Raw genomic sequence first — 14,364 nt, 5'->3', positions numbered from 1 at the left:
GTGAAACTGTCAATTGTTCAACATTATTGAAAATACAAAAGGCCAATTTTTAATCATTCAAAATAATAATAATAATAATCAATAAAGTCCCATTTTTAGAAAATAGGACTTTATTGATTTAAATTCGTTACAAATGAACAGAAAAGCAAAACAACTTATATCTTAATATTGTACAAACAGAAAGAAAGTCCAAATAACCTTCAAAATATAAAGATAAAATAGAATATTTTTCTAATGTCACTTCGGTTCGAGCTATTCGATTGTGGGACTACTAAAAATAAATAAATAAATCTCTTTATTCCACAATAATTCAAATCATAATGAAATGGCGTCATCAAAATTGAGTAGTTCGGAGGATATTTTCTCGATATCATTGAGATTATTACTCCACAACAGAATATTCGTGTCATCTACATATTTCAATAGCAGGTATAAGAGAAGGTATATAGAAGCACAATAGGCTTTCATTGAGTTTCAACATATCATAAACGGAATTGTTGTCATACTACCAAAATATTTTCATTAACATATGGCTGAGTACCTTGCAGCAGAGTATAAGGAATGGGCTTGCAGGTAGACTCTGTTGCAGATGTAATTTGTAACAATGCTAATTTTGAATGCTTATTGTGGGATTTCCATTCTCTGTATTGTATTGGGAATTGATTCTTGAGTCGATCTTGAATAAGCCTTTCTGTCAATGAATTTTTGAGCCCACATTTTTTATCCGTTGCAAGTTGCTACACGGTTTTTATATATAGTGACAAGGAAACCATCAAATATATGGGTCTCGGTACCTAATTTGTTATTTTTGCCAACTTCAAAGAAATAATTGCCAGTTAATTCATAATGATTATTGATGGTTGCAAGAGCATTCGCTCAGTATCTTCATGATTACAAGGTTTTATTGACTGAAACTGTGTGCTTTTCAAAGCATCAAATTCATTATCACCAGGGAGGGCAGCACTGAGACTCAATAACCCTCATCAATATCGTATAGTGTCTTATATCGGAAAAGCTTTATTCCCATAGAAAATTATTTTGTAAAGAATTGGTGCGGATTGAATTCAAATGATAGAGAGTATCGAAAAAATACATCATATTGTTTCCTTCCAAGAACAAAAAAAAAATCAGAAACTTTTGATTTCTAATTCAGTAAAAATTGAGGAAATCTCTCTAAATTTTTATTGAATTAGAAATCGAAAGCTTCTGACCTGGTCGTAGCTAAATTCTTTAATGTATTTCTGACATCTAAATTCACCTTGATACTCACTTGTTACCATTTACTTGAATATTGAAGGGATTGAGGCAATAGATCCTTTCTCAAATGCTAGATAAATAACAGATTTAGAACAAGATCTTGTAGAACTGATGTTAACCAGAGAGCTAAGAGTTTTAATTAAACACGGATAACAACGATTCTGATTTAAAAAATCATTTTCAGTTCTTTCTTCGTTAATGGTTGAGCTTGGATTTAATAAAGTAGCTTATTTACTTTATAAAAAAAACTGCACAGCACTAAGAGTGGCTATTTGCTTAGTATGTATAGAAGAACTAAAATTCCATCTGTCTCTACCAACTCTTGAACTTTTCTTTATAAAATTTCTTTTATTTGATATTAAAACTTAATTTTCCAATTTTCAAGTTTTTTCCTTCATTTTTACCAAAAAAGATGTATTACTAGGAAACCTCTAATATTTCAAGCTCCTGAGCTATATGAAAAATCCATTGATATGTTCAATCCACAAACTACAACCCGAAAATATTCATTTCAATTTTAAATATAAGGTAAATATAAAAATAAAACATGATTTTATTTATTTTCAACATCATTGAGATATTTCAATATAATTTGGTTGTTTAAGGTAAACTTTCCTTCAAATATTCATAAAAACATGGGCTGATTTTTCGGTCAGGAAATATTATTACAGTCGAATAATAAAATACATAACTCTAAGAATCGTAAAAGGTTGGGAAAAAATGATCGAAACCAACTGTCAAATGCTAAATATAGCTTTTGAGAAATTTCATTGGAACTTACGACATTAGGAAATTAATGTTGATAGAAACTTTACCTATTCTCACTCAATCTATAACAAAACAATATCAATCTAATATTCTTCAAATACATTCAATTGCAATATCGATATCCTCGAAAAATGGAGTTTATTCCATTCATAAATCCTGAAAAAACCTAGAGATATCATTTCATGACGACTGGACCTGATTAGTGATTTCATGATAACTTGTATCATTGTACTTGTTTATCACAAATACACGCCACTGGCGTAAATTCTTATTGTAGAGCAGAAAAAATATCAAAATATAGAAATCTTCTGACCACTCTATTTCAAATATTTTAGTTCTTCAAAATAACACCAATTCTTTCAGAGGGCTCCACTTTACGGACCAATTTTTTGACAGTAAAATTCGAGGCTTAACGTGAGTGCAACTAGATGGCGCTCAACATCAACAAAATCGAAAAAAGCACTACACTGGCTTACTATCCTTTCCTTATACTATGGTAAGACAGTGTAGTGCTTATTCGATTTTGTTGATGTTGAGCGCCATCTAATTGTACTCAGTTATACTCAAAAATTTTACTCAAAAAAATTGGTCCGTGAAGTGAAGCCCTCTGAAAAAATCGGTGTTATTTTGAAGAACTGAAATATTTGAAATAGATTTCTATATTTTGATATTTCTTCCGCTCTGTAATTTGAATTTTTCAACTATTTACGCCAGTGTATTATATGATATACAAGTACAATCAGCATGAATTTGATGCTTTGAATAGCACACACTTCAATTCAATAAAACCTTGTAACCATGAAGGTATACCTTCTTAGTGATATCAACCCGAAAGTTTTTAGAGCCATCATTATTATGAATTGAATGACAATATTGGTTTAAAATTGGTAAATATAACGAATTAGGTACCGAGCAAATATTCCATTAATGTACTAATTCATGCAGTCGGATCTCGTACCTATTATCATAATTACATTACAGATAACGTGTCGCTAGTAAGTGAAACATTCTAGAACATTTTCTTTCGAATGGGGTTTCGATCCAATTACTTTCTCCGTCCCTCATTATAATAAATCGAGTGGGCTAGCTGTACTTATTAACTATAAGCTTGGCAAAAGCGCTACATGAAAAATGTCAGGAAATTGATGCTAGCTAGCTATATCAGAATACAGAGACACCTCTATTGTTGGGTTAGATTTTTCATCGTCAAGTTCAATAGCATAATGAGAATCCAAAAGCCGTAAGTATTTTCAAAATTCAGAAGGATAATTTCAATATCTTCAAACGATGATTATAATAATTTAGCTAAATATTAGTTGAATTTTCTAAATGTTTTGATAAAGGAGGGAACAAGGGTTAATAAAAGAGACATTTGATGCACTCAAATTGTGTTATGTTCAGAACCAGTTTTAACAGACAAAATTATCATTTATTCAGCCGTCAGAACTAAATTTACATATCTTGATGACTCAGTCCAATTCTCTAAATTCTTCAGATGCTCAATACCAATAAATCTAGATATGGTAGTGTGACATGAACTGCATCACATCTCGAAGATTATGAATATTTCAGGAAGTTCCATGTGGTAATCACAAGTAACCTGAAAAAGAAAACTAATTTTAAGAAATCACATAAATATTAAAAAAATCGAGTTGTTACTTTAAATCACTTCAGTTGGTAGTGCATGTTAGGTGATAATCATTGAAGATCATACTATGGTGAAAAATATCATCATATAAAAATTTGGTTACGATCTGAATTTAATTTTGCCAATAAAATATATCTGCATTAGAATGATGAAATATATGAGGAGTTTTGATCAACACTAAACATCGTCTCTAACTTTAAAACAAACTACTTAAAAACATCTAAAATAAACGAAATCACACGGTTTCTATACTGTGAATCCTATAGATTTTTATAGGCCAGAGTATTTTCTTTTTCAATGATGAAAATATTACAAAATTTTGAAGTAATAAAGAATACTCCGTCAACTCCACTTTTCCGAACCAATTCAACACGACTTAACTTATGATTCGTCAACATAACAAGCCAGACCATAAACAGAACTTAATGGGCAATCTATAAATATATAACCTGCTTTAAATACTCTTTCACGGAAATGGACTGATTGAATAAAATTATGACCAAAAAAACAAAATAACTGGATAAATAGTGGACAAATATAAATTAATGAAAATATTTTTTAAATTATTGACAAATACAAACTCTTACGTTCATAGATCTGTTTGGATTTTATGAGCACTCATGCTTCTATAGGAGACTATAAAATGTTGTTAGGTTCAGGTAAGAGATTAGTGATTCGTTATAGTTCCACTGCTTCAGAAAGCCCAGTTGGAGAACCGGGTCTTTTGGTTTGTTCGTTCGTGAACGACACATTCCCAGTTATATATTATCTACCTGTTATTTCAACATCGACCCCCTTGTTGGTTGCTCCATGTGGTTTTATTTTCACCTGAAAAAAATTAATTTTAAGGATTCGCTCCGATAAAAAAATATTGAAATGATACGATGGTGTTACTTCAGTTGGTAGTGCATGTTAGGTAATAATCATTAAAGATCATACTGTGGTGAAAAAGTGTCATCATATAAATATATTTTGGCTATAAAAATATAATATTTTCGCATAACATAAATGAAAGAAAAAATGAACTTGGAAATATGAATATGAACTTTTTACTTGTAATAATTTCCATGAAATAGAAATGTAGCAATACACGAAAAAAAATATATATATGTATATATTTTAACATAATTTTAGGTTCTCTAGTGATCACAAATATTAGAGGAATTCTTTTCAAATCGAAAACTGATGGAAGTACTCACATAAAATTCTATTTGGACCTTTGACGCATCTTCCTGCGTTTTCGCTTCAACCTCCGCACACGCTTCTTTCTCCACTAGGAATAAAAATAAAGATGAGAAAAAGCACAAAAAAATATTCAACAGAACATAAAAATGAGGATGAAAAATAGAACGAATGAATATCTAACAGAACATGAATAACATAAACATACATAAGAATGTTAAATATGATATCAAATAATATTTATTGTTGAAGAATTTAAAAAGTATATCAGAAAAAAATAACTGAACCGAGATAAAAATCCAAATTGTATCTTACCTTCGCCCTCATCTTCACAACACCGTAACTAGGAATGAAGAACGCGAACGCTGAGAGAGGTATACTCTACTTAGGTGGGGGGTTGGGCACAAAATATCATTGAAGCACAGAGTCCAAGAATGTAGAAGGGAATCAATCATTTTTGGTCTCAGTACTTAGGGAGATATGGAAATATATTACTAAATAATGAAAATAATACACACGTGCTGATGGAATCTATCTAGGTACTACTAATTCATTTATAGTAGATTCGAAATTTTTTGATATGATTTGCAAATCACTGATAATAATGAAACAACTGAGCTTGGAGAATAACAAAAATAAATTATTATGGAATTCTTGGAGAATGAGACAATTTTTTTTTTAATTATTTCGATTATTTAGTTTTTTCATAGGTCATTGAAGTAAATATTGGAGATGTACAAGATGTGTTTATCGAATACATAAAAAATAGGGGAAATTGATGTAAATCAATCCAACAAATTGAAAAATTATCGTGTACAAGAATTATAATAATATATTATGATTGCAATGAAAAAAATGCATTATTCTATTTTCTGTTGGTTTGTCTTGGCTGAATCACTGATTATTAATTCCAAAAACCGATATAGGTACTTCAAATAAATATATATTGAGTTACAAAACATATAATTCAACTAGAGTTCAATAAAAATGAGATATTGACATGAAGATAACAGAAAAATGCTCTCATTATTTTTTTCAGACATCTTCTGATTATCTACCTTTTCCATGAAGTGTTTTCGCAATATCAATAATAGTCAACCTCATTTAAATATTGGGTGAAATAATTTTCTCAAAATTTAAGCCTTTCAATTTTAAAAAGAAGATGTTTATTAAATTTATTAATATTTATTATTGTTTATTTATTAAATCATAATTAGTGGAGAAGTGGACTTGAATTTTTGACCAAAACATTATTCAATTACCACTCTTGTCCTGCTTAATTTCTTATTGAATAGTCTGTGTCTTTTTGGAAGGTTTCCATTATCTCTATGAAAGACCATTATGAATGTATCTACAGAATATGCAATATTCCCTAATAAATAGGAATTTCCTGCATTTTCTGCTTATTCTCTACAATTTTTTGCTATATCATAGTATAAGGAATCTTTATACTTTGCCTTCAGATATATCAGTTAGCACATTTTCAAATCTATCTCCAATGCTCCTGAAAATCTCTTGATTAGCCAAGCATCAAAGAGTTAGTAAAAACGCATTTAAAAATGATACTGGCGATCTTTCATCACATTATACTCATCTGTTCAATTGCAGTTAAATCATAACTATCTAGAACAAGAAATATCTATGATAGTTCTAACAATTAACTCCATATCCTTCAGCTTACCTTTACAGATTCCATAGTTATTCCAAAACAATTTCAAAAATCATTCAATCCATAATTCTGTACGTTCGGCTCATTTCTTTTATGAGAGAACTTTGAAACAAACATTCCTCATCTGAATAAGAACTGCTGCTACTATCCGAGCTGGAACTTGGATCTGATAATAATTCAAATAAAGAAGCTTCCATTACAATTCAATATTATTCAAACACAGAGCAGTTAAATGTAGAAGTTCAGAAGATCAAAAATAAAGACTATACCACCCCTAGGAATGACTACATCAATTCTTCGTCTCTCATTCAGTACAAACATGGATTTTTCATTACGTTGCAACCGATGGACTCCGATGGGATATCCCGATGGTTTCCAATTTCATCCCAAATAACATTTAATATTTCTCAAGGGATCGAATCATTATCTAGAAGATTTTTAATAGCATTGCTTGTCCGATTTGTTTTATACTAACTATAATGGTACTTCATTATCGTAATAGCCAAAAAGTCTTGGAAATTATCGTTAACATTCATATGATGAAGTAATACAACGTTTTTATATTTTTATAAAGAGCAAATCTTGTATTCTTACATATGTTAATACATAATTTATATAGCTCTATATGCTAGCGACATATCGATCTTATAAAAGTTTTATAAAGGTTATTTATAACATCTTCATGATAATTATAAATCTCTGTTAAATTGTTATATAGCTTGGCTATGAAGAATATATACATGTTTTATTAGTATCTAAACAACAAAAAATTATTGATGTAAACGTAGAGTTGATCCTATAACGGCTTATTGTCGGACATTATGAAACACTTATATTAAACATAAAATGAGCTTTATAGAGCTCATAATATGAAATATTTTTCAAGTTTTTCAACAAATATAGCTGAAGCACTCGTTTAATTAACACCAATGTAGGTAAGAGTAAATTAATTAAGTGAATTAAAATATTAATAGGCGGTATATAGACCCAAGTATATCATAGTATTGTAAAATAATTTGATTACCTGAAGTAGGAAAAATTGAAAGGATCGAAAAAAGGGGCGATTCCTTCAGGAAAATTGAAAGAAGTGGTTAATAATAGAAGTTTTGAGCTAACCTAAAGAAAATTCAGCATTTTAGACCGTCATCAATAATTGAGACATCCAGAGGAAGTGATTGTTATGAGGCAATCAATTCCACCATCAAAGACTTCAAAGTACCTTGCAGTCAAATCTTTATAGTGACATTGATAAAGAAATAACCTTCAAAATACATGTTATATATCACAATTTTAAAATAAAGCACCTTATTCGATAGAATTCGACAAGATGGTTCATGCTAATACGGTTAATAATGAGTTATCCAAATTTTGTCATCGAAATTGTCATCGAAAATCTATAATAGAACATTTCATATATTTCTTAAAGCTCTTCTCAACATTCATAAAGAACTTTGAAAACAATTATATAATCTTGTCTTCAATAAGCAGTTTTCCATATAAGAGTATTAAAACACTTCTGTAGTATATTAATATTGAATTTATAGTTGCTATATTCCAAACATAATACCTACATGGCTTTATATAGGAATGGAATATTTCATAAAGTGTGACCCTTTTGCGTTATATAGATGATATCTACTCATACCGAAAATAATGTAACGAAATAATTGTTATATAAACAATAGATTTGTAGCTGTTTATACTTCTATTAATAAACAGTTTTTTTTAGTACTACTTTGTACGCTGATCCCCGAACCATAAGTAATTTACGAACGCTTCACTGACATACCATTTAATGCGCATTCGATAGCGCTGACTTTCCGAACTCGACGTACACTGCGTGCACTGATAAGTATAATTATGAGAATGACTGAGGCCAAAAATGATTCTTCCTTGGACTCTATGCTCTGCTTTTTTGTGGCCTAACCTAACCTAACCATCGCTCCGCTCTTGTCCTAATTCATTCTCTGTTACGGTGGTGAAAAGATGAGGGCTAAGGTGAGGTACATTATAGTTTTTAGTTATTTTGATGTTATAATCTTCAAATATAATTTCAATTTATTTCATACTTGACTTTCTGATGAAGGGATCATTCTTTCAATGTTTTTTTTTTCTGTTTAATTTTTGTTTGTGCTAATATCATCTTTATTTATAGTGGAGAAAGAAGCGTGTGCGAAGGTTGAAGCGAAAACGTAGGAAGATGCGTCAAAGGTCCAAATAGATGTTTAAATGTGAGTATTCTAAATTGATGAATGAAAAAAAAGAAGTTTGTGGGATGAGTGAACCAAGAAAAATTTCGATATTATATCAACAGATATTTGTAAACTATTTGTATTTCTTGATTATTATTATTTTAAGTGAATAGTTCTTATTCATAGTTTGCACTTTTTCATCATTTTCAGGCAGATGTATTTTATTTGAATATATTTTATTGAAAATTTGTATCCGAAAAGATCCAACTGGTACTCATTTATAATGATGACACTTTTTCACCACACTATGATTTTCAATGATTATTTGAAAACATGCACTACCAACTGAAGTCATTCATAGTAGCTACCCAATATTTCTGTATTTAGGTAATCAATTAAAATAAGTTTCATTTTCAGATTTCTTGTAAATAAAATCACATGGAGCTACCAACAAGAGGATAGATGTTAGATCAACAGGCAGTTTACATCTTTTGAAGCTAGTTATTGTATAAATCAAGAAATATTCTCGAAAAAAATGTCGAACTCAATTCTGTAAACAACCTTTTGCATCTGAATAAACCTTCTTGTTTTATAAATTTTAGTTTCTGAAAAACCCTTTCAATCGAATTATATTCCTAGTTTTTTTTTGAAGATTTATCAAGATTGTAGTAGATAGTAAAGAATGTACCTACATCAGGTCATCAGAATAACCTTGATATCTTTCATCAATAGAATGAATAGAAAACAATTAGTCTGTTCGGGAAAGACCGAAATCACCGAAATTCTGTAAAGATTCAGGTACCTAAATTTCGGAACGAATTCACAAATAACAAAGTGAAAAGAAACCGAGAATATTTCAAGATGGATTCTCAGGATTAGTTTCAATTGGTTATGCCTTCGAAAAGAATGTGGGTGGGGTAAACAGATTTCACTTGTAAGAGATAAAGTGGGTATTCCTCGGTGAAACCTAGTACCTACTGATTACTAGTGAATATAATTACAAAACCATAACCAACTTCTATTTATGGATCTCATTAAAGTTTATTATTTCAAATACTCAGTTTTGCAATGTTTGGAAAGGAGATATTCAACCTTTAGTGAAATATATATCTATTCCTAGCATTGAGCATAATAATTCAATTGAATATTGAAAATATACATAATGTGCATTCTAGAAATTGCAACTAACAGTAGGTATAGAATATTGATGTGGAAAAATTTATTTATAATAATCTGCTAAATCCGAATTCGGGATCGTTCATCAATTCTGAAATCCAAATATAATCATAAATTCGAAAATAAAGGACTAGGAATTTGTTATTGAAATAATTCCATTAACTAAGTTGAAGCTCGTAATCTGATTCTTGTGATAAGCTAAAACTTTTTGAGAAAACATTTCTTATCCCTTCGTGTTTTGGCTTCTCTTCCTCTTTTATTCACGAAAAAAGCCTTGAAATAAAGACGAGAGATTTTTTCAATTCGAACTTAATGTTTTTCAAAATTCTATCTCATCGGGATTATTCAAATATAACTAACCAATTTTACGGCATCAGAAGAGAATATTTTCGTAAGCTTAGTGAATACTGAAGAAGGATTTTCCCTAAAAATGAAAAAAAAAATTTACACTGGTCTCTTATTTCGTCTTTCAAAGCAAAATAAACGTGAAAAATAATATAAAATGTCAAAACTAAAATTTTATTGAATATCCACCAGCGGAATTCGAAATCAGAATCATTTGTTCCGAAATCCGGATAAAAATTTCAGAAATTCAAAACTCTTGAGACTATCAGCGCTAGGATCTCGAGATAAAAAAGATTGCATTCAGTATCAACTGACAAGCAATTCTCAAATCAATTTTTATTGGATATATATTTCTGGAGAAATTCACATTTCGAAGTTTGTTTTCTTGATGTAGTGCTTTCAAAATATATAGGTCGACCTGCTGTGGGAGCTCTAGGAAAGATGTAATTATTTTATATTAAAAAAATAAAAATTTAGGGTTAGGAAGATCAATATAATAAAGCGATTTTTATACTGAATTTCATGGCAATAGAAATAAGAAATTATAGTTCGCCGGAAGATTTCTGGACGGCAGACCGATCGAATTTTGGTTTATTATTTTTAAATTATAACATTTGGAATTGTTCGACAAAAAACAAATTCAACCACCTGGAATTTTCAGATTTAAATTTTGGAATCTGAAGAAGTAGACAAAGTCCGCCGTTCAGATCTATCTGTATGAATTTTCGTACAAAAATAAATTATTATACCATATTTGATTCATAGAAATTCATAGAATTCAGCTACTAGATTATCTGTACCATAGTATAAGGAATCCATTCCTTATACTATGCCTGTACATATAGCTGATAACCATTTCTATAAAGCCACTTATGTGCATTCAAATTATCTTAGAAGTGTCAATAATTTTCCACAATGAAGTTTGCAGTTATAACAACAAACTTCGACAATGATTGAGTAAAAATTTTTCGAATCAACTAGTCGATTTGGTTCAATTGGTTTTGATATATTTTCTACACCAACTGTATCTATTATGAAAAATTAATTCCTGAATACTGGTCCCAGCTGAAATTGCTAACGCTATTTGTTCTTTCATTTTCGATTTCAGATGGTCACAGATAGCTGGCAATTTATCAGGTACCGCCGTAACTTACCAAACGTACCAAATTCTTGTGTAAAAAGAAAGAATTTTTTAACTATATAGGCAGAAAACCTGTCGATGGAAAATAAAAAGTTCAGCATACGGAAACAGGAATATCAAAAATAAAGCTTATGGGGAAGTGGTAGAATATTCCAAAAGAAAATTAGTGAATGAAAGAGTAGATGTAAATTTCTATTTGGCTGATATCGTTTTCCATCGGTATTGGCATATCTTCCTCTACATTGAAATAAACATTCATTAATTTTTCTTAAAATATACTCGTTTTCTTTAATATCTAAATGAGCTCAAAAAAAGCTCATTTTAGAAAACCCCTTCAGTATAACAACTGACATTTTAGCTAACAGCTGTATTGCTTGAAGATCAGTGAGCAAGTACAACAAGGAAAGATACAGCTATCAACTCTGGAACACGAATATGGGACAAGACAAAAATTAGGCGGATATAAATTACCTCGAGCGGAAAGAAGAATTGAGCAACGATCAAGTCGATATCTAGCTCCTAGAATATACCAGCATATTCCTAAGACGATCACAAAGATGAGAAATCCGAAAAGATTTCGGAGACACTTGAGGAGATGGATATGCGAGGAAGGGCGAGATAGATTTCATGACCTAATTAATAAAAGATTATAAACATGAAAAACTATTACCACCGACACAAGACGCATTTCACCGAAATAGGACAGGCATACACAGATATAAGACAGGCACACACCGATTTGGACACAAAAATTGTCAATTATCTCCCGACATGGATACTTTTTAATTTTCATAAGGGCATACAAAAATTTAATTTAATTTCGAATAGAACACACAGGCAATATTCTGTTTTGGATGAGCCTCTGTTCTTGATTGTTTATTTCAATTGGACATTTTTTTCTATAATGTAATTAAATGTATTATTATTATGTTCAAATAAATATTAATTTCATTTCAAATTAGATAATAACATTTTTAGTTTCCGACATTTTTTTTTATACGACTTTCGGATTCTTCATTCGATACGTCAACAGAAAATTCCAGGCTAGTTTAAAAAGGTATGTACTTTCTGTTACCGATACCAAAGGATTATTATTGAAAATAATAATCCAATTACAGGGTTTGGATATTTACTTTCAGGCTTTGTCTGGCATATGTCCAAAATTTGTTTTTTTTTATTAAGAGATTTTTCTTCCATGAAATGTCTCATTTGAAGGTAGTATTCCTAGTCAAAAATATTCATTTTGATCAACTTTACAAAGTTAGGTTTGAAAATATAGTTAAAAAAATTCCATAACATTTTCAAGAAATAATAATTGGTGCATCTAAGAAAGTGCAATTACAGAGCCCAGTTTCTTTTACTATCGATCATCTTTCTTCAAAACCGGGTGCCAAGTACCGAGACGATGATTCATTTGCGAAATGGATGTATTTTATTACTACCATAATTATGTTCCTTCAAGGTCAGTCCAAACCGAAACCCATCTACCTAGGCTAGGATAACGAACCATTCATGGATCTTTGGGTCCTAAAAGATCCTCAGATTGAATGAACTGAATGTGAAAGTTTGGCTCATTCGGATCGGTTCGAACGAACGAATCATTTTTAGAGAGACGACCCGATCGAACCATTCGTTCTGAAGACCCGGGTCTTTTGATTCGTTCGTTCGTGAACGACACATCCCTATGTGGTAGTACCTAGGATATCCCGTTAACCTGAAGTGCAAAAAATTTCATAATAGGGTAATAAATTAGTTTGAATTGATCCTAAAATTATTATGTAAGTCAATTTATTTTGAGGAGTTTATTTACGATTGGGTTCTGCTAGCTTAACCTAGCAGGACCAAGGGTTTTTTTAGAAAAACGTGAATTCAGAAATTTGATAATGAGTTCAAACATGAGCCTAAAAATAACCTGAAGTTATGGTTTAATCCGATTGTAATAAGTAAAAAATTATGCCCTAAAAAAATAAAAAATTCGAAAGTGGTTCTGCTAGCTTAACGGGGGTAGACTGGGCAGAGGCTTATCCCGATCTCGCTCATCTTCAAAACTGCACATTTACGTTATGTTTATATAAAACTTTCTACTTATATTGAGGATCTAGAATTAGCTCCCAAAATTCTGAAACGTCGACCCATAACATTCGGTATAAACTTATGATACATTTTATATCTTTCTGAAATATGAGGAAATCATAGTTAATTTACACTTTTGCAAAATTTTGAAGTGCTTCAAATTATATCCTCTCGGAAAACAGTTTGACTAAAAAAAAAAACAAGAACAGTAAAAAATCAATCAGCAACGAATTCCGCAACAACTACAAACGCTATTTTCCACAAGCCCCATGATACAAGTAGGGGCCATTACGAATTCATCATCTGACCCAAACACAAATTATTTTGAACAGGCCGGTAAATATATTCACGAACGTCACGGACAGAGGCATTTCGGCAATTTTGTGTTAATGAACTTGTCCGTGGCGCGAGAAAATTTCAATTAGTAATTCGTTGTGCACTCTCCGAAAAAAATTGAATATTCGGTCGTCGGTACCCGTAACACGTGGATTTTATTCGTTACAATCGAAAGTGGGTGAATAGCAACTGATGTTGAAAATTGAATTTACTCCTTTGCAAAGCAAGATGTGAAAAGTTGGAAGAGTCCAATGTGGATTATTCCGTTCATATTTCGATATTTTGGCAGTATTTCATTGGTATTCAAAGCAGAAATTTGACTAATGTTGCTATTGCCAGTGCAAGTTTCAAATTGACGGAAGTTATTTTATCGTAGAGCATAAAACTTTTAGGTTTAGTCTACATTTCGGATAGTCACTGTTTCAGTGTTTATTGTTAATTTCAATATTACGTAGGTGTTAATCACATTCTATAATAATAATGCTAATGAAAATGCAAATTTTTCATCATGGTTTGATATTTCCTCCTATGCCATAAAGAATCCACATCATCAAAAACACAGAAAATAAGTCATTAG

The 14,364-nt window shown here is 30.6% G+C and overlaps 1 protein-coding gene and 2 long non-coding RNA genes across 5 annotated transcripts in view; 2 read left to right on the top strand and 1 right to left on the bottom strand.

Moving 5' to 3' along the window:
* Positions 1–14,364, top strand: part of LOC123672345 (glutamate receptor ionotropic, kainate 2) — a 730,109-nt gene that overhangs the window by 508,230 nt on the left and 207,515 nt on the right. The window lies entirely within an intron of this gene.
* On the bottom strand, positions 3,397–5,229 carry LOC123672355. The gene is made up of 4 exons (XR_006746256.1): positions 5,171–5,229; positions 4,873–4,946; positions 4,261–4,501; positions 3,397–3,625 (listed from the first exon to the last, which is right to left on the bottom strand). It is a non-coding gene; the product is annotated as an uncharacterized LOC123672355 (long non-coding RNA).
* Positions 7,958–9,312, top strand: LOC123672354. Its single transcript, XR_006746255.1, has 3 exons — positions 7,958–8,522; positions 8,680–8,755; positions 9,134–9,312. It is a non-coding gene; the product is annotated as an uncharacterized LOC123672354 (long non-coding RNA).

This window comes from Harmonia axyridis, chromosome 2 (genome assembly GCF_914767665.1).
Source record: "Harmonia axyridis chromosome 2, icHarAxyr1.1, whole genome shotgun sequence".
NCBI classification, from domain to species: domain Eukaryota; kingdom Metazoa; phylum Arthropoda; class Insecta; order Coleoptera; family Coccinellidae; genus Harmonia; species Harmonia axyridis.
The sequence above is the reverse complement of the archived record's forward strand: the minus strand, read 5'-3'. Positions and strand labels throughout refer to the sequence as shown.